Consider the following 21303-nt stretch of genomic DNA (forward strand, 5'->3'; position numbering starts at 1 on the left):
TAATAGTGACAGTTTCAAATATGTTCTAATATGTCAAAACTTCACATTTTATACATTAAATATGTGCAGCTTAGCATATGTCAATTATACCTTAAAGCTATTAAAAATCAATTTATAGTTTAGAAAAATGATCATGAAAAGCTTTAACATCATGGGAAAATACTTACAATGTAATATGCAAAGGTGGATAGTTTTGTGTAAATTATGTTTTAAGAAAAAGCCTGTGAAAAGCCTGTGAAGGAACAGTCCAAAAAATTGAGTGTAGTTTTCCCCTGTGTATATGTGTATGTGTATTCAGGATATGTAATTAAATATGGAAAAGAAAGTAGAAAGTTAAAGGTTATCCCAGATTCCATCATCCTGATTAATACTTTTTATCTGTAGATAAACAACATGCCAGGCCCCCCCACCCCCCCCCCCCTCTCTATATATATGAGATTTAGAGCTGCTTTAATGGCCAAGAACTCTTTCTCCATTCTTTATTCCTCTACTCATCCTCCTGCTGTCACTGCTCTCGAAGAAGCTAGCCAGCGCCATCGGAAAAGGTGATAGTTGCAATCCGTGTGTGAGATGTGAGTGTAGGGGGCCAGGGGATCCCTTTTCCCCAACATACCTGTCTATCTGCTCGCTTAACCTGAGATTCCAAAATTCCTAGAGAATAAAACTTTTTATTCTATAATTAAGTCGTTTTAAGCATGCAATCTCCTGAAAGAGGCAATAAAATAGTGCCTGGCCTTTCACATGTGCTTTCTCATTTGATCCTGACAACGCTATGAGATAGGTATTATTTCTTCCACTCTAAAAAGTGAGATCCAGAGAGGTCAGATACCCCAGATTGCACAGCTGGTAAGATGTAAAGCCAGCATGGCATCCTGGATCTGCCACGTTTCAAAGCTCAGTTGAAGGCAAGAAAGCATAGGGTGTTGAGAAGGCAGAAGTGCTGCCATGAAGGGTTGACACCTGTAGTAACTGTGGCCCTCTTAATTGGTCTGTCTCTGAACACAGGGACAACAGTGACACTTCAGGGTTGGCGGAAACATGCCTGCTTTTGAGTGCTCTAAAAAGGATGCCTGGGAATGGTGTTTAGCATGTGTCTTTAAACTCTTTCTAGCCATACCATCTGTTTCTCTGAGGCACATTTTCTCAATATTCATTTTGGAATGTAATGATGTACTAGCTTGTATTATATTTGATTTATAACTCTGTAACAAGGATGAATTCCCAGGCCTCAAAATTTAGGTGTGTAAGAAACACTTATCTTCATTTTATTTTATTTTATTTTATTTTTGAGATGGAGTTTTGCTCTTGTTGCACAGGCTAGAGTGTAATGGTGCGATCTCAGCTCACTGCAACCTCTGCCACCCCGGTTCAAGTGATTCTCCTGCCTCAGCCTCCTGAGTAGCTGGGATTATAGGCATCCACCGCCACGCCTGGCTAATTTTGTATTTTTAGTAGAGACGGAGTTTCTCCATGTTGGTCAGGCTGGTCTCCAACTCCCGACCTCAGGTGATCTGCCCTCCTCGGCCTCCCAAAGTGCTGGGATTACAGGTGTGAGCCACCACAGCTGGCCTATCTTTATGTTTATTATAACGTAATTTCTATCATCGGTACTTATATAATAGAAGACTTCCTTAGGGTAAAACATACAAGTAAAACTCAGTCATTTAAGGCTGAGCTCAGTTGTCATCCCTGGGTGGTAGCAGTACGTTTTCAGAAACTTCGTCGTATCATAGCATGGATAGGAGGGTGAGGAGTTCAGGGCTGTCATTTCTCTTAAACCAGCTTCTGCTGAGACTTTGTGTAGTCCCTGGGTGTGGTTGTCCCTCCCTGCTGACATCTGAAGTGTCTGAATTTCCCCTTAGTCTGTAATAATGAGGTCCTTGTGGGGTCCCTTCATTAAGACCCTGAATCCCCTTCAAGTCCACTTGGTTTTAGTAGTGGAATGGTAGAGGGAATGGGTTCGGATTGTCAAAGAGTAAGTTATAATTTAGCTGTTTTACTCCATTACACTTGAGATAACATTGCTTTTCTCCAATTCCTACTTCTCCTTTGAATACTTTCTGTATCATTTGAATATACGGACACCTCTTCTTCATCTCACCTCCTTAATTCTCTGTGTCTAGACTGTACCAGATGGTGAATTTTATTGATTACACTTATACTAACATTGCTGTTTAGCTTACTAATTTGTTTTTCTTACATCCCCCCAACTAGTTTGAAAGCTCGTGGAATCTCTAGACCAGAAATTAAACTTCTTGATGCCCTTCGCAGTGCTTAGCATATGACTGAGTGCACAGGCAGTTCTTAGTAAGTGTTGGCTGGATGAATAAATGAATGAATTTAAACTTTCTAAGTGTAGAGAATAAATCTAATATTTTTTCTATATCCCCTATGATGTTTGACATAGTGTTAAACACTAAGCAGTCATAAACTATTTACTTAATTGAATTGAATTGAGAGCCATTTTATATTACTAGTTCTACATGTATTTCAAGTGTCTAACGAAGCCTCGAAAAACCAAGTCTGCTGCAGACTGCTCATTGGAAAATATTTTAAGCTATTGATTAAAATTGACTGGGAGAATTTTATACAATAGAGGAAATAAGTGTGATTACATACATGGCATGTCAGAGACAGGAAACAATACAAGACCAGAAGAATTTAACATCCTGCTAATATTATTTGAAATGTATATTGTTTAAGTGGATATAAGCAAACAGTGGGCAGATGAATCTACTTCACTTCTCTGAAGGTATGGGAGAAAAAATGAACTAAGAAGATGATTTTCTTGAATTTATCTTTTGGTAGGGTTTTAGTGACTTTCTGTACTTGGGTTCATACAACAAATTTTTATCAAGCAACAACTATGGATAAATAATGCTTTTGACAGTTTTCAGAGATAACCTGAAAAAAGATGTCTCTTATTTCCAAGAATGTGTAGTCCTTGATGAAGGCAGGATGAACAGAAAGTACTGTGTGCAAAATGGCATTAATCAGAAGGCTCAGTGAGTTCCTTTGACATCACTGAGTAATATGATTGCTTATTCAGGCTGAAGGATTTGAGGAAGACTACACAAGAGAAATGGTATTTCATTGGATCTGGAATGATTACCAAGACTTTAAAGGGTGAAGAAAGGATGAAGAGAATTTCAGGAAAAGGGCATGTATAGAGGGTTAATATTTAAAAATAACATGTATGGGATCTGCTGATGTGCTCAGTTTGATTGCAGCATGTGGTATGGAGTGTGTGGTTGGGTGGTGTCTGATGTGGATTTGGCTAGGTTGTAGGGGCATTCATTTAGAGGCCAGTTTGGATTTATTGTAGTAGTTTATCAAGGTTTATGCCCTTAATTTCTCAAAAATTCTTTTTAGCCATCATATGGGAATAGTTGTGTGAATCTTCACTTTTTTTCTTCCTCTCTTGTCTGTTATAAAAGTAATATTTGAGCTGGGCCTGGTGACAGCCCATGCCTACAGAGACCAGCCTGGTTAAAAGAGTGAGACCTGGTCTCTACAAAAAACAAAAACAAAACAAAACATTTAGCCAGGTATGGTAGTGCATGCCTGTAGTCCTAGCTTTGAGAGGCTGAGGTGAGAGAATGGCTTGAGCCCAGGTGTTTGAAGTTGCAATGAGCTAATGATTACACCACTGTACTCCAGCCTGGGTGACAGAGACCCAGAGTGATTATATATATATATATATATATATATATATATTATATATATATAATCTGTCTATATTATATCTATATTATATATAGATATATAATATCTATATATCTATATATCTCTCTATATATGTATTATCTATATATCTATATTATATATAGATAAATAATATATATATTTATGTTAAGTAATATTTGGTCATTGTTGGAAATATACAAGTATATAGAAAAAAATTAAGGCATTCATAATCTCACCACCCTCATCCCCAAAATAGCTCCTATTATCATTTATATATATGTATGAATATATATATCCTGTTCTTTTTAAAAGATATATAATTTTCTTTTTAAACATTTTCTGTTTTTATGAATTCCTTTTTGTTTTAATCTCTGAAAAATTTAGACATATTTATTACAAAGTCCTTTTTGAGATTCCCAGTTTGGAAGTCTCTTACTTTCATGCTGATGGATTCTTACAGTTCGTAATTTTTGTCTGTGTAAGTTTTGTCTTAAGAGCACTATCTTCAGCTGGAGTCCAGTGTGTACTCTGGGTGGTGGCGGTCTTCCTACAGAGCACTTCTGCTTTTGCCTTTGTGAGATCCTTATGGTTTCGTTGGTTTCTTGGGTTCTGGGTTTCTTTAGGGGAGATGGTGTGAATTCAGGCTCCCCCTGACACCTAGGGCAGCTTTGGGGTTCAGATTTCTCCTGGGTGCCTTTTTGTTTTTTTCTATCTGTAGTATGTGTTAAGTATACCACTTTACAGACAGGACTGCCTCTTCCCAGTTTTGGCCTTTCTGTTCTACTTCTAACTTTCTGCTGTGTTCAGGATCTGAGGGTCTCACTCCCTTGAGTTGTGAGTGTTGCCCTACTCTTATGCAGCTTCCCACTTCATATCTGGCTCTGGAGGTTTCTTTTGCTTGCTCTAGATCATGTATCTATTGAAAATATTTAAAGATTTGTATTTTATTAAACATTTCTACATGTTTCCCTTATCACCTCTGTCTAACCTGTCTTTTTTTCTTTGCACAGGTGTATACTTTAAACAAAGTTGGGAATATACTATACTTACTGATAATCTCCTTTTTGGAAACCTGATAGTATATGGTGAATTTTTTTCCATATTCTTTGAGAACATGATTTTTAATTACTATCTGATATTCCTTTTATTGGGAGATTTACCATATATTATTAAATAAATTATCTATTTTTTAGAAGTTTAGGTTGTTTTCATTTTCCATTATTTTAAGTAAAAATGAAGTAAAGATCTATACCAAAATTTCTCCGCTCATTTTGGAATACTTCTGTAGAATAATTCCTACAAATGGAATTGTTTCATCAACATTTTTGAAGAAAGCCTTGTTAATTTGAGGCTTTTGAATCCATTGCTGCTAAATTGTGCTACAAAGTTTGTTCCAGTTTTCACCCCATCAGTGTGGTCTGTCAGTCTGTGCCCCATATGTCAGGGTCTCTGTTTCCCAGAACATATAATCCGATTATTATCCCTTTAAAAGTATGGTTAATTTTCTGAGCAAAACAATGGTATTAATATTTCATTGTTATTTGAATTTTCATTTAGCTTAATGGCCATTTAAAAATATAGTTTGAATAGATCTGTGATATTTTCAGCTTTGCAGCCTCGACCTACTGGGAGCTCAAGTGATCCTCCCACCTCACCCCTCCAAGTAGCTGAGACTACAGGGAAGCACCATCACACTGGGCTAATTTTTGTATTTTTTGTAGAGACAGGGTTTTGCCAGGTTGCCCAGGCTGGTCTTGAACTCCTGAGCTCAGGTGATCTGCCTACCCCACCACCATCCTTCACCCAGTCCATTTCCCACCCAGGATTATAGGCATGAGCCTGTTCCCAGCCTTCTTTTGTTATTTGCTGTCTTCCTATTGCCTCCCAAAAGAGTTGGATCTTTAGGTGGAAGTTGTATTTGTTAAGGGCAATGATGGGTGAGAGAGGTTGCAAATTGTAGAAGCTGAGGAAAGAATTAAATTCCTTAACATAAGAAAAGCTGTTGAGATGGAGGTTGAGGGAACAAGGCCTTGGAGAAGGGGAGACTGGAGCCCAGAAAGGAAGGGCCAGGAGTTGTGTCAGGGTAGAGAGTTTTAGAGTGATCAGAGAGGAGGTGGCTCTCTTGCAGAGAAGAGCTTTGGAGAAAGATAGAACAGTTAAAGGAAATTTTGCAGTTTTGCCCAGTGGTGTGTAAAGTAAATTTTTCTTCTTGATTTCTCCACAAAGTCTTAAGCAAGATATTTCTTGTTAAATGCATTGCCAGGTTGGCTGTATTTGATAGGAATGCATTGAAGCTGTGGTTATGGCCTATGATGGGCATCAGATAAGAGCCAAATACTGGATGGAGAAAGGTCGAGCAGAAATGAACCTCCTGAAGTAGCCCTGGTAAGACTGAAGCAAGGCTACGCTCACTGATGACAAAAGGAGTCCAGTTTTTCCTCTTATATAAGTTCTGGGGTCCTGGTATACATCAAAGAATGGAGAGGGATCTACATAACAACTAGCATTGGTCTTCTAATACTGAGTATGCGTAGAGCTAACTTTGATTTAGTTTAGGAAAATAAGGAACATAATCTGGGAGTTATAGAATATATTAGTTGAATTCTCTTTAAAACTATCAACAGCTAAGATCTCCTACAGTAGTTCTGCTCTTGTTAATTTCTTCATTTCATTTTTTTTTTTTTTTTCTTTTGAGATGGAGTTTCGCTCTTGTCACCCAGGCTGGAGTGCAGTGGCATGATTTTGGCTCACTGCAACCTCCACCTCCTGGGTTCAAGCGATTCTCCTGCCTCAGCCTCCCAAGTTGCTGGGATTACAGGTATGTACCACCACGCCCAGCTAATTTTGTATTCTAGTAGAGATGGGATTTCACCATGTTGGCCAGGCTGGTCTCGAACTCCTGACCTTAGGTGATCCTCCCGCCTCAGTCTCCCAAAGTGTTGGGATTACTGGTGTGAGCCACTGCACCTGACCTCTTCTTTTATTTCTAAAGTTATACAACCCATGGCATATAAACATTAATGCCTATTATGTCTTAATTTTGGCTTGAACCTCTTAGGCCTGTAAAATGACAGTGGTTTTCTTTGGTAGGTTTTTTTTTGTTGTTTTTTTTTTGAGACAGGGTCTCACTCTGTCGCCCAAGCTGGAGTGCAGTGATATGATCATGGCTCACTGCAGCCTCGACTTCCCAGGCTCAAGGGATTCTCCTACCTCAGCCTCCTGAGTAACTAAGACCACAGGTGCATGTCACCACGCCTGGCTAATTTATTTTTATTTTTCATAGAGATGGGGTCTCTCTGTGTTGTCCAGGCTCGTCTCAAACTCCTGGGCTCAAGCGATACTCCTGCCTTGGCCTCCCAAAGTGCTGGGATTATAGGCGTGAGCCACGGTGCCTGACTTCTTTAGTAGTTTTTTATTTAAAGTCCTCTTTTGATGTGCATACTCTTACTCAGCATTGTCAATGACTTGTTCTGGAATGTGAAGCATATAATTTTACCCCTCAATCTAAATGCTGTTTTTCTTAATTGTGGAGTGAGGAGTGTTGACAGGACTTTATAACTGTTAGAAATCATTAAACTTGAGTGTCGTGATTCATTTATGAGGGTAACATCATCTAATAATGAGGTAATGGATGTGGAACTGCTTTGGAAAGTATAAAATGCTTGATGAAGTGCAGTTACCAATTTTTCTAATGCCAAGATACTAGTGAGAAACAATTTCCAGAGTTGGTAGTGGGCACCACTTTACTTCTCCAGAAGCAAAAGGTATAATTACTTCGTAGTTCTCTGGCAAATATCTGGTTTCCCTAAGGGGCATCCATCTTTTGCGAGTAGGAAAAACTCTAACCTATTTGGTAGAATCCTTCCAAACTCTAACCCATTTGATAGAATCATTCAGTGGTGGCATTCAGACTATTAAAATAATTATAAAACATAGATTTATTAATTAGTTGTATTCTTTAAGTAAATTGTGTTAATAATTTGATAGTTAATTATTTGTTATGGCATTCTTTGTGATTGATATTTTTCAGTACCTTTTCAAATCCATAACCTATCGAAACTTAGGATTTTAGGAAATACTTCTATGAATCCTTGAAAAAACATGCATGTATAAGACAATTCCTTCTTTTGTCTTTTAATAGGGAAGGCCAGCGTTGGATTGTGTAGGTTGCAAAATGCAGTACCTCAGACTTGCAACTCTGAAAAGCACTGTTTGAAATCGCTGTAAAGAGTGAAAAACTTCAAGTTTTAACCAATGTGTGTTTTAGAGGTTAAAGTTTAAACCCTGACTTGGAAGCACGCTGGGTAGGACTCCTCTGCTCACTCAGACTCAAGTTGGATCATCAGAATCTCTCTTGTGTTGCTGTGAATGATTTGCATTGAAATTCCCAGCTAGAACTGGAGGAAAGAGGATTACAAACCAGGAGGTAATACCTGGGTTATTCCAGAGCACTTGGAAATGACTCACAGCTTCCTGCTCTCTGACAGTTCTTTAGTGTTGGTCTTGAGGCATTCGTTCTGAATGAGATATTTGTCATTATGGGGAGTTACAGTCTGAGCATAATCTCTAATGTATAATTTCCTGTTACTAAATAATACATAGAAAATAGGAACAAGGTACTTTTTCAGAGGAAAAAAAAATGATTTAAAAATTTGTGTCATTTTCACAAAGCTCATTTAAATCTTTTAATCCATTCCCTGAGTATCATAAGACAGGTCACATTCTGCCCACACTTCACCCTGGCAGTTCTGTACCGACAAGTCAGGTTCTAGGGCAGCTTCTAACAGGAGAAGGTCTTAGGGGGTACAACATAAGATGTAGGCATGGAAGGGGCTTGATGGAGACCACCAATATGAAGGTATTATATAATTAAGGATCTGGACTTAGCAGACTCCTTGGGTTCAGAGCCCAGCTCTGCCACTTATGTGAAGCTTTTGGTCTCAATTTCTTTAATTCTAAAGTGCGAACTGTAATAATATCAACCTCAGAGAGCTGCTGTGAAGATTCAATGAGTCAATACATGTAGTACTTAGAACAGTGCTTGGCCTATAGTGAACGCCCATGAATGCCTGTTATTAAAGGGGTAAGGGAAGTCTCACTTGCTGTGTGTGGACTGCCACTGTGTATGAGGCATGAGTGCTGTCTTTTGTGTTTTTTGGATAGGGAGCTAGGGGGAGATTTTATGAGCCATGTTTATAGAACCTTCATGTGTTTTTGATTGGATGCAATGAGTTCAGGTCAGGAGAAGATTCTTAGGACGGCATGCTTGCATTTGCTTAGGATTCAGATTTAAAACTTCATCTTTGCTTCATGCAAATAAAAAGACTACAGAAGGCAAATGAGTATAGGAAAAAGTTTCTCCATAGCTTTAGGTCTTGTCTTCTTGATATCCCTTTACTACAGGCATGGGCATGTTGCTGAAGCTCTGCCAATCACACAACATCCTGGGAACTAGACTGTCATCCTCAGATAGCAGCAGAGGCATCTGGAGACAGTGCTGCAAAGCAGCACATCATAATTCTTACTGTGGAGCTCCGTGGAGCTGTCTGGCGCCTGTTCTTTGGGAGTCTATTTCTTCAACTCTCTCTTGATTCTTTGAGTCAATGCCCTGAATCTAGTTCATTATTTTTTTGATAAATGTTACCAGAATCAGGTTTGTTTGTTGCTTATAGTGAAAATACCTTAATTGGCACAAATAGCAAGTAGGAAGATTAAATCTTTCCACTGTCAGTAGGTAAGGCGACACAGATGAAGCTAAGAGTCCTGGAAGTCATAGAAAATTCCTTCTTAGAAAGCATGGCTTGGAGGGAGTGAGAATATCCCTTCTTTTCTAAGGTACATAAGAAGAAATGCATTTTTGACCTATTTGGGTGGAAAAAGGGAGAGTCCTTAAGTTGGCCAATGTTGGCCTGCTCTAAATACAAGGTGTAGCATGTAGGTGTGTTTGGAGATGGGAGTGGTGATTTTTCATGTGCCAGATATGCAAATTACCAATAGTCAAAAAGACTAACGGAAAATTAAAGGCTTTCCGGAATTAAAGCCTTTAATTAAAATTAAAGAAGTGACATTTTTTTAATAGAATCATCACCATCATTGCCACTGAGAAATTAAAAGTGATGTTGTTAACTAAAATCTATATTGTATTGCATCAACTTATCACCTTAGGAGTTTCTTTAGGATAATGGTGTATCATATTTCTTCTATACTTAAAAATTACAAGGTGATAAGATGCTATAATACAATATAAATAGTCAAGAACTCCATTTGTCAGATTATGAGTGGTCTGTTGGGAAGACCAGTAAGGTTTTTCTCCCTTAGCTGGGGTTTGCATCTTTTTTAGTCTGCCTGTTCATTTTTCTTTTTCTTTTTCTTTTCTTTTTTTTTTTTTTTCTTGAGACAGAGTCTCGCACTGTTGCCCTGGCTGGAGTGCAATGGCACAATGTTGGCTCACTGCAACCTCTGCCTCCCGGGTTCACGCGATTCTTCTGCCTCAGCCTCCCAAGTAGCTGGGATTACAGGTGCACACCACCATACCCGGCTAATTTTTTGTATTTTTAGTAGAGACGGGGTTTCGTTATGTTGACCAGACTGGTCTCGAACTCCTGACCTCATGCCCGTTCATTTTTCAATTCATTTTTTCAGCCAATTGGTACCTACTCTAGAAAGCCTTCCTTGAATCTTCTAGTCAGATGATTCTTTCTTTCCTACTTATTTCATTCTAGACTGTACAGGGGTTCTAGTTCATTTTGAGAGCTGACTCTCTAGTAGGGGCTGTGTGGAGGACTGTGTTGAAAAGGGATCCTGAACCACTCAAGGCTCAGTGAGAAAGAACTGCAATTGGTGAGGGATGTCTGCAGTGGATAAGGGAGTCATGTGTTTGCCATTGCTGTCATCTTTGGTTCATTGACTCCCTTACTAAGTTGTAAACTCTTTGAGTCAGGTCTGTGTGTGAGTCACCATTTGATTGCCTCCAACACTAGGCACAACACCTAGCACCTTAGATGTTCTCAATAAATCTGTTCTGAAATGAAATGAGGGCAATGAAGGAAAAAATTCATGGTGGAATTTGAGCTTTGCTTTGAGTGGGGGTAAAGAATGGCTGTGGGAGAATAGAGTTTCTAGGGACAGGAAATGGCATGAAGGAAAGTTGTAGAACAATACGGAAGAGGCCTCAGGAGAAAGAGGAGGCCTTTTTCAGGATGTAGTGGGAAATCAAGATTGTTGAAAGGTTTGGAGTCTATAGGTAAAGGTTTAACTAAAATTGTTACGGCTGTGATCTCATGAAGGAAATTGAAGTATAGTTTAATGGAACAAACTAAAAAAGACGAGAAAATTCAGTTGCGGGAGGCATCAGTTTTTGGAATATTTTCCTCCTCCAGGATTTGAAAATAGAGAATTGGGCAGCTTGTGTGATTATGAGTAGCAATATAGTGACATTATTATGGTCAACTGGAACTTCAAAACAATAATAAAAGCAACAAATAGATTTGATAAAGAAGCTCTCATTTCTAATGTTCCTACATAAGGTTTATTTCAGGCCAACTTTTTTGAGAAGCTGTACCTATGTTAGATATCTGACCATATATAAAAATGCCTGTACAAAAATGAATGGAGAGTTTTTAATTTCTTCAGCTTCATTCACTCCTGAATTGTCTGCCATACATCCTTCTTGTTCCCTTTGTGCTTTGAAAGCACATTATCATGCCACACAGCAAACTATAGTGTGGGTCTTACTGAGACCTGGGTCAGGCACCACTTTGGAAATCTAACTAACTTAAAGGGACTTGCCACTCAGTGTACCTGTTTTTGGTAGGATGTTGGATAAATCTGCAAACATCTTGGACATATATATTTTTTACTCTCAGATACTAAGTAAATTGCTTTTTTCTCTTTACATGCAATACTTTAGAAGTTTCCTGATTTTAACGATTTATTGACTTTGTATGTCATTGCAGCTAGATTGCCCTGCCCTGCCTCATGTCAGAAAGACCTGCCCATTTCTCATAATATATTACTACTCACTTTGTCATCTTTAGCTGAAGGTGAATTAAAAGTTAATAGGAGCCGTGCTTGGTGGTACACGCCTGTAGTCCCAGCTACTCGGGAGGCTGAGGTGGATCATCTGAGCCCTGGAGTTCCAGGCTGCAGTGAACCATGATCATGATACTGCACTCCAGTTTGGGTAACAGAGTGAGACCCTATGTCAAAAAAAAAAAAGGCCAGGCATGGTGGCTCACGCCTGTAATCCCAGCACTTTGGGAGGCTGAGACGGGTGGATCACCTGAAGTCAGGAGTTCGAGACCAGCCATGACCAACATGATGAAACCCCATCTCTACTAAAAATACAAAAAATTAGCCAGGCATGGTGGCTCATGCCTGAAATCTCAGCTACTAGGGAGGCTGTGGCAGGAGAATTGCTTGAACCTGGGAGATGGAGCTTGCAGTGAGCTGAGATTGCACCACTGAACTCCAGTCTGGGCAACAGAGCGAGACTCTGTCTCAAAAAAAAAAAAAAAAGTGAATAGGAAGAATTTTTCTGAATGAAGGGAAAGGGAAGAAAAGGTACAAAGCAGTCATAGGTCTAGGTCTAGAGACCCTTAGGCTATGAATATAATCTTTAATACTGCTGATCAATGTGGGAGCAACTATAAACTGACTTCTGTGGTTCACTGATGCACTGAGTTTCTGGGATTAGGTGAGGTGGTGGTAAAATACAAATTATGACCAAAGTAATGCCTATTATCTAGATATAAACTTATTTGGAAAATATAATTATAGTTAATTTTCTTTCCCAATTCAGAATGCCCAAATATTCTCCATCCTTTGAGGAAGTGACTTGCCTCTCATTTTCTTCATGTAGATTGTTTGTTTTTGTCTCTATATATTCGTTTAGACACTTGTTGCTCAAAGCAATAGAAACCCAGTTTAAATGGCTTTTAATAAATTGTTTTGAGTAACCACCAAAAGAAAGAAAAAAACCACAGTGGGATTCAGGACTCTGAATTCGTGACTACCCTGCCAGAATGTGTCTTGTCTTTACTGTTTGTTTTCTGCAGTGTTGGTTTTGGCTTCTTCTTTTTTTTTTTTTTTTTTTTTTGAGACTGAGTCTCGCTCTGTCGCCCAAGCTGGAGTGCAGTGGTATGATCTCACCTCACTGCAACCTCTGCCTCTCAGGTTCAAATGATTCTTGTGCCTCAGCCTCCTGAGTAGCTGGGACTACAGGTGCCTACCCCCATGCCCGGCTAATCTTTGTCTGGTTTTGGCTTCTTCTTAGCCTTGTGTTCTCTCTTTGTTGGAGGCATGATGGCTGCAGCTGCTCTGACCTCTACTTCCTCTCTGATTCAGGGGATCATGTGGGGATTCTCATTATATAACGCTTTACAAAAGCCTTGTTACGTCTTGTTGGCTCCAGCTGGATTTTATGCCTATTCCTAAAGCAAAATCACTGTGGCTGGGGAATACGATGTGCTGCGTGGCTTGGACCTGGAACCTCAGCCAAAAATGGCATGGATGTATCATTACAGGGGGAACATCAGAACTAAAGTTAGGACTGTTGCCAGAAGAAGGGAAACAGTTTCTGAAGGAGAAAATAAAACATGTTGAGGAAATTACACTCGAAGTGTTAATACAGACATTATAATGATGGGGACTTGGGTAATACTCATGTGTTGAATTTTCCCAGAGAGCCAGAGAAGGCCTAAAGTGGCAGTAGGGGTAGGGGACAGTAGATGGGATATAAATACTAAATGAGAAGAAAAAGATCCTGGGATGCTAGGCAGGCCCAGTTGCCTGAGCTGGGAAAGTCTCTGTGGTTAATAGGCTTGTGACCTGCTGGCCCCTCATCTTTCAGAGGGGGTGACAATTGGAAATACCCCTTATTGGGTTCAGGGATATGATGAGTGGTATAAAACTGAGGTTGGGTTTTGACAAATTTAGAGAGCAAATGTTTTCTTCTGGCCCTCAGTGAGCTAATTTGACAGAAGCATTTCTTTTTCTTTTTTCTTTTCTCTTTTCTTTACTTTTAAGAGATGGAGACAGGGCCGGGCACAGTGGCTAACGCATGTAATCCCAGCATTTTGGGAGCCCGAGGCAGGTGGATCACCTGAAGTCAGGAGTTCGAGACCAGCCTGGCCAACATGATGAATCCCCGTCTCTACTAAAAATATACAAAAATTAGCTGGGCATGGTGATGTGCACCTGTAATCTCAGCTTCTTTGGAGACTGAGGCAGGAGAATCACATGAACCCAGGAGGCAGAGGTTGTAGTGAGCCAAAATTGTGCCATTGCACTGCGGCCTGGATGACAAGAAAGGAACTCTGTCTCAAAAAAAAAAAAAAAAAAAAAAACCCAAAAAACAAAGAGATGGAGACAAGGGGGTCTCACTGTCTTGCTCAGGCTGGATTCGAACTCCTAGCTTCAAGCAATCCTCCCACCTCAGCCTTTTGAGTAGCTGGGACTCCAGGCACGTGCCACTGTGCCCAGCTGATGGGAGTGTTTCTAAAGAAACACACAGCATTTCCATCAAGGCTCCCTGGGAGGCCAATGAATGAACAGAATCAAGAAGGTGAGGAACCAAACTTAATAGACTGAAGGACTCATCTGGCACACACAGTGCTTTATAATAATTCAAATTGTTTGCCAAAGCTTAAAAATCAAATTTCACGTAAAAATATTGATCTCTGACTTTCTTTGAAAAATCAGAAGATCTGGCAACCCTGGGCCTCATTTCTCTTGGCAATAGTCCACAGGAGTTCAGCAGTGGCTGCTCCTTGTCAGAGCCCTTCCCATCCCCTACCAGGCCTGAATCACACTTCTGACTTCCTGCCTGGCCCTTGTAGGCTTAGAGACATGGATGGGATTTCCAGGGGGTAGGCATTATGGACACATTAAGGAAGGGGTAAAGGTTGGGGAGTCAAATGGGGAGGGGCCTCTTTCTTCATCCAGGACTTCAGGAACCAGGAAGAATGTTCATGGCTGTAGATTGGAAGTCTTGCTGAGCTTGGGGCCATGGGGCATCATTGTTCAGCAGGTCCTCAGAAGAACTGATTCCCACTTCGTAGATTCTAATTTCCTCAGCTTACAAGTTATCTATATTCACCCAGTGTTGGATTTAGAGAGGACTTAAGGCTTTAGGAAAGTACTGGGGACTAAGTCATTCCCTTTCTTTCACCCCTACAAATAGTTCCAGTCAGTCTTCTATTGATACTTTTTATTGTGCATTGGTCAGTAAATCCTACTTTGCACCTTTTATATATACTTTTAATCTAGTTTCCTATTTTCCAGCTAAGAAAACTTACTAACCTTGGCTCTACCAACAAAGAGGCAAAGATTTTTGTGCCCCTTGGACAAGCTGCAGTGAGGGAGCAGTGCCTGTGTCCTCGGAGGCATGGCAAATCCATTAGCGCATCTATCTGAGGGGAGCCGAGGGCACAGAGTAGGAGGCGGGGGAACCAAGGTGAGGCACGTTTCACATTGTCCCTCTTTGCCTAGGCCATCCCTTCAATATGTACTTCCTCACTGATCACTTGAAGTGTTTGGGTTTCAAAACTGAATAGCACCTGTTTGGTGTTAGCCATGGATAATGGGGAGAACTCTGGGATAAAGGCCTTGTGAGAAGAGGCTACATTGTTGTTGGTTTTTCTTTGTTTGCTTGTTTGTTTTTGGCATGCTGATTTAACCATTCAGTAAGCAAGTCTAACTCTGCACGCTCATTCATTCAGTTGCACAAGTCAAATAACATTTGAACCTCTGTGTTTGAGTGACCAAATCCCATGTGTTAAAAAGTAAAGTCAGAGCTGTGGTGCCAGCAGCTTTGATTTCAGTATGTTGTCTTTCCTTGGGAAAGTTATTTCTTCTAAGTCCTTCTGTACAGCCAATTTTTGGGTCCGCGTCCATATTTTTCTTCACCAAATACTTGCTGAGTCATTGCATGTTTTTACATTGTTATTCTGGTAACTGCCGCCCCTGACGTGCACTTAGGTTTAATGAAGAAAGGATAATTTTGCTGCAACGTGAATCTCTCTCATACCAAATGCTTTTCCAAGAGCTTGTTTCTGTTTTCTTCACGTCTTTGGTCTTTGTCTTTCTCTTATTCTTGTTTTCTCTTAAACGCATGCACGTGAGTATGTGTGTACATATGCATATTCTTACCCACCCCTTTTAGCCTTCTCACATCACCATTCTATATGATACAATTGTCTTGGTTACAATTAGGTCAGAAACTTTTTTTTTTTTTTTTTTGAGATGGTCTGGCTCTGTTGCCCAGGCTGGAGTGCAGTGGTGTGATCTCGGCTCACTGCAACCCACACCTCCTGTGCTCAAGCGATCCTCCCACCTCACCCTCCAGAATGGCTGGGACTACAGGCTCAAGCCACCACGGCCGGCTAATTTTTGTATTTTTTTTAGTAGAGATGGGATTTCACCATGTTGCCCAAGCTGGTCTCCATCTCCTGAGCTCAAGCGATCTGCCCACCTTGACATCCCAAAGTGCTGGGATTACACGTGTGAGCCACCATGTCTGGCCCTAGCTCAGAAACTTCTAACCCAAAGCCATATATGATATATGCTGAATAACTCCTATAATACGTGGTATATAGTATAAAAAGAGACCCCTTTATATCCAGATTTAAACAGAAAGTGAATTAGAAGATGATTCTAATTTGTTCATCAAAGAGCAATAATCATAAGATTGTACTATTTACAAAAAATCAGTTTAAATTAAACTTTTCAGGCATTAACAGTTGAACCTGATAAGCACTATATTGTATGAGTATAGTTTTAGGAGAAACTGATTCTTACCCATCTTTATATCTTCATTTAGCCCAGCCAAATAGGATTTATTTGTTGAATACATGAATGAATGAATTTAAACTCCCTTACTAGGGGCCACATGTTGGGGCTTTTAAGTAAATAGTAGAAAAGTCTTGGTGGCAAGTCTGACAGCCACTGAAGGCCATCCCAAATTGCAAATGCATGGGAATATAATGACCGTGGCTGGTCATGGAGATGACCATGGTGGCGGCCCGTGTGGTGAGGCAGTAGGGAGGGGATGTAGGTAAGCCCTGTCTGTTCTCTGCTTTGCTAGAAGATTTCTTTGTTTATATATCTAGTGTTTGCACAAGAGGATCAGAACTTAAAAGCTTCACCTAGGGAAGAATGAAGGCTATATCATTAACTCCTTTGTAAAATGATTAGGAAAAAGTTTACAAATACTATTATTTTTTTGAGACAGAATCTTGCTCTGTTGCCCAGGCTGGAATGCAATGGCACAATCATAGCTCACTATAGCGTCAAACTCCTAGGCTCAAGTGATGCTCCCATCTCAGCCTCCCAAGTAGTAGGACTATAGGTGCGTACCACCATGCCTGGCTAACTTAAAATTTTTTTTCTTTTTTTGTAGAGACAAAGTCTCACTATGTTGCCCAGGCTGGTCTTGAACTCCTGACCTCAAGCAATCCTCTGGCCTTGGCCTCCCAAAGTGTGGGGATTACAGCATGAACCACTGCCCCTGCCCAACAAAAATTATTTTGGTAGATTTAGAAGAAACACCATGTATAAACATGTGGATTAAAAAATTTGAATGCTGTCAAATTAGTCTTTGTGCTTCTAATACACAGCACAGTAAAGAGGTACAGCAAACAAGTGCTCAATAAGTTGTTGTTGAATAAATAAATGGGTAAGTGAATGAAGAGAACTGGTTATTGACGTATAGAAACTCTTCATCTCCTCTTGTCAGTTGGTGGCACATTTCCCATAAACTGTTGTTTTATTTGGCCCTTTGTTATCTAGTACTCCTTATGCTCTGTGAAGAGAAATATTAGAGAAATATTACCTTTAATGAATTTTACTAACCTTTCCCCACATATACAACACAAGGCCAGTGGGAATATAAAAATATAAAATATCCTTTACCTGCAAGGAGCAAACAATGATAGGAAGGTGGGATGAAAATAAAATAGCAAAATAAGACCATTACAACACAACACATAACCAAGAATAAATTAATGTACATGAACGGAATAATACATAAGAAATGAAGACACTGAGCAAAGGAAAAGACAGAGGTGATGAAGTCTTATGCCAATGGGAAGGCGTTAAGGATATGGGGGAATTGGCCTTCCAAGCTGTCAAATTGAGAGTGGAGAACCGAGACCGCATTAATTTGGCAATGTGGGGTATAATGAAATGGTAAATACTTGGGAAGACTGAAGCAGAAAAAAGTCCCAATGTTAAAATAACAGTGTATTGTTATTTTTTGTTTTTGTAGGAGATTATCAGGCCTCCCTTTAAGAGATCACAAGCCGGGCACCGTGGCTCATGCCTGTAATCCCAGCACTTTGGGAGGCTGAGGTGGGTGGATCGCCTGAGGTCAGGAGTTCGAGACCAGCCTGGCCAACATAGTGAAACTCTGTCTCTACTAAAAATACAAAAAATTAGCTGGGCGTGGTGGCGGGCGCCTGCAATCCCAGCTACCAGGGAGGCTGAGGCAGGAAAATCGCTTGAACCTGGGAGGTGGAGGTTGCAGTGAGCTGAGATCATGCCATTGCACTCCAGCCTGGGCAACAAGAACAAAATTCCGTCTCAAAAAAAAAAAAAAAGATCACAAAAGAGTTAGTCAGTTTGGAACCAGTGTCACTTTACCCCCGGTGCGCTGTTCCTGGCTTAACACTTCATAATGGTGCATAATTGAAGTTCTCGAGGTCTCTAGGATTGTCTAAGCATGTGGGAAATTATTTTATGTGTTTGAAAATAAAATTGTCTTTTTAAAATAGCCCAGGATTTGGCAAATCCAGGCTGTTGGCAATCAAATTAATTACTTTTTTTTGTTTGTTTTTGAGATAGAGTCTCACTCTGTCACTCAGGCTGGAGTGCAGTGGCGCAATCTCAGTTCACTGCAACCTCCACCTCCCTGGTTCAAGCGATTCTTGTGCCTCAACCCCCCAAGTAGCTGGGATTATAGGTGCATGCCATCAGGCCTGGCTAATTTTTGCATTTTTAGTAGAGACAGGATTTCACCATGTTGGCCAGGCTGGTCTCGAACTCCTGACCTCAAGTGATCTGCCCGCCTCGGCCTCCCAAAATGCTGGGATTACAGGCATGAGCCACTGCACCCGACCAATTTTTAAGAAAAGTTTTCTATCATAGCTGTCCCTTGTGAATGAATGAAAAAGTTGAGCTCAGTTATTTTAGTGCTGAAGGATGCTCAGGAAATTTTTGAATTATATTGCACCATTTTCATATATTTTACCCTTTGTCCAAAGGACAGTCAAGGCTGTTATGTAGAGTAGGAGACTAATATTTAACAAAATAAATGATATCCCAATTCATACTTATATTCAACAGTCAGTAGACATTCCAGTTAAAGAAAATCTGATAAAAAATGGACAGGTTGATATGGAATATGAATACTTTTTCCAAAATGAATGATACAGCTCCCTGTTGTGAAATGTGGTTGAATAAGGAGATTGCTAGACATATAGATGAAAATATTTTCCAGGTTTTCCTTTAAACTAGAAGGAAAATTCTTCAACTATTTCATAGCTGTTTTTTTTCACATAGTGATTTATTTCAGTGACCTTGTGATCTGTAAACTTGTAATGGAGGGCTGAAAATGGGAAGTAACATAGGAAAAGGGAAGGGCTGTGGTGAGAGAGACAATAATTTGCAAAGAAGAAGAGGACATGGGGTACCAGTAGAACTTCTACTCACCAGAGATACTGAAATATTCTAGAACCTCTGATCTCAGTCAGTTCTCCATAGGAACACTATCAAGTCTTTTTCCATAAAAGTCAGATAAAAGAAAGATCACATTTCTTGATATTCTTTAAAGCAACTTTATTTTTATTGTCATGCTTCATCCTGCCCGAATACTGCCAAGTCTTTCTCAGGCACCTGGAATCTGCTCCTCAGCCTCTGTTGTCCTGGGTCTAATGTAGAGCAAAAGGCTGAGAGGAAGCTCTTCTATTCTCCATCATCGGTCTTCAGTGGCTACCTGGGAAACACCCCTTGGCTTAGTCTGCAGATTCTCTCCGGTGAGGTTCTGTTGCACCTGCCACCCCTAGGGCAGCAAGCAGCAGTCTTACTTGCTGGCACCTAGAGATTTCCCTTCCTCCCCGTGGGGGCAATCTTTCCCTCTCTCTGCCTTCCTCATCTAGTGGTTTCTCAGAGGTTGCCTCTTCCCCCTGATCCGATTGCCAGGACATCCAACCTAAGTAAGCCCTCTAGGAGGTTCATGCTTCTTCCCAAAGACTGAGGGAACCACAGATTCTAGACTGGTTTTGCCTTCTGTGCTGCCAGAGTCCCTCAGATAAGAAAGTGTTATAGTGTTATTGCTGTTTTGTTTTGTTTTGTTTGTTTGAGATGGAGTCTTGCATTGTCACCCGAGCTGGTGTACAGTGGCGCGATCTCTGCTTGCTGCAACCTCCCCACCTCCTGGGTTCAAGCAATTCTCCTGCCTCAACCTCCCAAGTAGCTGGGACTATAGGCGTGTGCCACCACACCTGGCTAATTTTTGTATTTTTAGTAGAGATGGGGTTTCACTATGTTGGCCAGGCTGGTCTCAAACTGCTGACCTCGTGATCCGCCCACCTTGCCCTCCCAAAGTGCTGGGATTTCAGGCGTGAGCCACCACGCCCAGCGTGTTATTGCTTTAATTGAGGAGGAAAAAGAATAAACACAATTTAACATTTCAATAAATTATTCTCCCACAATAATATTAATTATTTTAATTTCTCAAGATTGAAGTAGTTAAGTTTCCTAAAGCCTTGGTAAAATTTCTCCTGTTCAAAAACATATTCTTGGTCATCTTTATTTTTTATTATTTTTATGGCTTGATTTTCCTTTATTAGTGGCTTGTGGCTTTGGATTAAGAAGCATCCTTTTTTCTCTTTAAGAATAATTTTTTATAATATGAATTATTTAAAGCAAAAGACTAAAATACAGAATCAATATAACCTATGTCCATGTACTCACTTCCTAGATTGAGCAGACATTAGCATTTTGCCATAACTGCTTCAACTGTATCTTTAAAAAATATGTAACAGGCTGGGGACATTGGCTCATGCCTGTAATCCGAGCACTTTGAGAGGCTGAGGCAGGCAGATCACTTGAGGTCAGGGGTTCGAGACCAGCCTGGCCAACATGGTGAAACCCTGTCTCTGCTAAAAATACAAAAAAAATTAGCCGGATGTGGTGATGGGTGCCTGTAGTCCCAGCTACTCGGGAGGCTGAGGCAGGAGAATTGCTTAAACCTGGGAGGCAGAGGCTGCGGTGAGCTGAGATCATGCCACTGCACTCCATCCAGCCTGGGCAACAAAGTGAGACTTTGTCTCCAAAAAAAAAAAAAAAAAAAAGATGTAACAGATTCAGCCCTACCCTGCAAGCCCTGCTCCTTGCCTCCCTCTACATAGACCCCACTATTCTGAATTTGTTGTGTTATTCTCATGTATGTTTAAGTTTTACTACATATGTATGGGATCATAAGCAACATATATAGTATTTTGTGTTTTTATAATTTATAATAAATAGTATACTGTATGTATACTTCAGCAGTTTGCTTTTTTCATTTAGTATGATTTTGAGAAACAGATGTGATTCATTTATTTTACTGATGTATAC

General features: G+C 40.2%; 1 protein-coding gene across 17 annotated transcripts in view; it reads left to right on the plus strand.

Annotated features, from left to right (window-relative positions):
* PLS1 (plastin 1) overlaps positions 1-21303 on the plus strand; it is a 135035-nt gene that overhangs the window by 58858 nt on the left and 54874 nt on the right. For 7 of the 17 annotated variants that reach the window (XM_054681132.2, XM_054681131.2, XM_054681128.2 and 4 more), the window contains one exon: positions 7829-8113. The exons of 7 other annotated variants lie outside the window; for them this stretch is intronic. The gene's annotated coding sequence lies outside the window, so the exon portion shown is untranslated. Of the gene's footprint in view, positions 1-2214; positions 2308-5950; positions 6073-7828; positions 8114-19415; positions 19719-21303 lie in introns of those variants that run through there. 3 more of the 17 variants (XM_054681130.2, XM_063806301.1, XM_016942104.4) reach the window with 3 other exon arrangements.

Source organism: Pan troglodytes, chromosome 2 (assembly GCF_028858775.2).
Source record: "Pan troglodytes isolate AG18354 chromosome 2, NHGRI_mPanTro3-v2.0_pri, whole genome shotgun sequence".
NCBI classification, from domain to species: Eukaryota; Metazoa; Chordata; class Mammalia; order Primates; family Hominidae; genus Pan; species Pan troglodytes.